This window comes from Salvelinus alpinus, chromosome 20 (assembly GCF_045679555.1).
Source record: "Salvelinus alpinus chromosome 20, SLU_Salpinus.1, whole genome shotgun sequence".
Classification (NCBI taxonomy): Eukaryota; Metazoa; Chordata; class Actinopteri; order Salmoniformes; family Salmonidae; genus Salvelinus; species Salvelinus alpinus.
This window is the reverse complement of record NC_092105.1, coordinates 6102532-6105168: the sequence shown is the minus strand read 5'-3', so window position 1 is coordinate 6105168 and position 2637 is coordinate 6102532.

Below are 2637 nucleotides of genomic sequence, written 5' to 3'. Positions count from 1 at the left end.
ACGATGATGATACAAGATGATGATGATACATGATGATGGTGATACATGATGATGATGATGATGATGATGATGATGCATTATGATGATGATGATACATGCTGATGATAGATGATGATACATGATACACGAGGATGATGATGATGGCGATGATACAAGATGATGATACATGATGATGATACATGATGATGATACATGAAGCTGATGAAGATGATGATGATACATGATGATGATGATACATGATGATACATGATGATGATGATGATGATGATGATGATGATACATGCTGATGATACATGATGATGATGATGATGATGATGATACATGATGATGATACATGATTATGGTGATAAATGATGATGATGATGATACATGATGATGATGATGATACATGGTGATGATACATGATGATGATGATGATGATACATGATGATGATGGTGGTGATGAATGATTCATGATGATGATGATGATGATGATGATACATGCTGATGATGATACATTATGATGATGATGATGATGATGATACATGATGATGATGATGATGATGATGATGATACATGCTGATGATGATACATGATGATGATGATGATGAGGATACATGATGATGGTGATGATACATGCCGATAATGATACATGATGATGATGACGATGATGATACATGCTGATGATAGATGATGATGATGATGATACCCGATACACGAGGATGATGATGATGGCGATGATACAAGATGATGATGATGATACAAGATGATGATGATACATGATGATGATGAATCATGATGATGATGATGATGATACATGATGATGATACGTGATGATGATACATGATGCTCATGATACATGATGATGATGTTGATACATATTGATGATACATGATGATGATGATGATGATGATGATGAGGATGATGATTATACATGATGATGATGGCACATGATGATGATGATACATGACGATGATGATACAAGATGATGATGATACATGATGATGATGATACATGATGATGATGATGATGATGATGATGATGATGATGATGATGATGCATTATGATGATGATGATACATGATGATGATGACATGATGATGATACATGATGATGATGACGACGATGATGATGATACATGATGATGATGATGATGATGATGATAATGATACATGACGATGATGATGATACATGATGATGCTGCTGATGATGATGATGATGATGATGATGATACATGATGATGATACATGATGATGATACATGATGATGATGATGATGATGATACATGATGATGATACATGATGATGATGATAAATGATTATGGTGATACATGATGATGATGATACATGATGATGATGGTGATGATGATGATACATGATGATGATATATGATGATGATGATCAGTCAGTCAGACATTAGACAGGAGGTGATATCAGGACATGTCAGTCAGATGTTAAATGGTAGGGGACAGTAGCTCATTCGGCTCATCAACCACAAGCTTTATGGCAGTCATTTGAACTCTGCTGCAGATGTCCTCATTTCAAAGAGGAATTCTTACAAAACTGACTGTCTAGACAACCTAATATGTCACCAATATCGAAAGGGGAGACTTTCACGAACACAAAGGTGTCTGCGATTCGCAAAAATTCAAGGGAGTCATCTGAAGGTAATCTAATAGCAGGCTGTAAAAATGGCACAAAGTGAATAGGGGGTAAAAAGTGGCACGAATAATGTGACCAAACATGACGTGGGTCTATTTTTTTTCAAAATCTTATATGATAAAAAGAAATGTAAGGTCTGTTTTGACCATGTTCAAATGTGTTTTTCAATGTGTTTCTATGAGCTATAGCAGTAAAGGCCAAATTCAATGTTTCATTAAAAAAATGTTTTTATTATTTTTATTTTTATACCTACATGGGTCCTAAAATGTAAAATCAAATGGCTAAATTATACACTTTATGACCATCTTAAAACAATTCCATATTTTAGCTTAGTACACATTGGGATCTAAGGACTTAGACCTATAGGGGCATCACTAACAGTATCGAGTATCAAGCATTGCACAAATATTATCCAAATCCTGTTCGCATTAGGGGCCTATAGCAACACCAATCCTCGTAATGATCGTTTACTACGGTAATCAGATGAAGTACTCCTCAGGGATCCGTTCTAGGACCTACACAATGGCGACGCTTGGCGATATGTGGGCTGGAATTCAAAATGGGGAACTTGCCATAGCAATGCCTTTGTTTACAAGCTATTGTCCATGGACACACACTTCACTGTTACGTTACACTACAGTGATATCTCGTTGCTTTCCCATATGTTATTTTCTCTTCACACTCTACTTCATTTAACAGTAAATGTACTTTGTTCATGCCTTTCCCAGCTGGCTTCTCCCACCTTATGTACAAAATTGCATTACAAAAAAATAAAAAAAATAGTGTTGCTTAGTTACAAGGCTTTATTGGTTGTTTTAAATGTGAGACACAGCTTCACTCCTATTCACTCTACTAGACCATATCAAGCCTATATAACTCCTATCCACTCTACTAGACCAAATCAAGCCTATATAACTCCTATCCACTCTGCTAGACCAAATCAAGCCTATATAACTCCTATATACTCTACTAGACCAAATCAAGCCTATATAACTCCT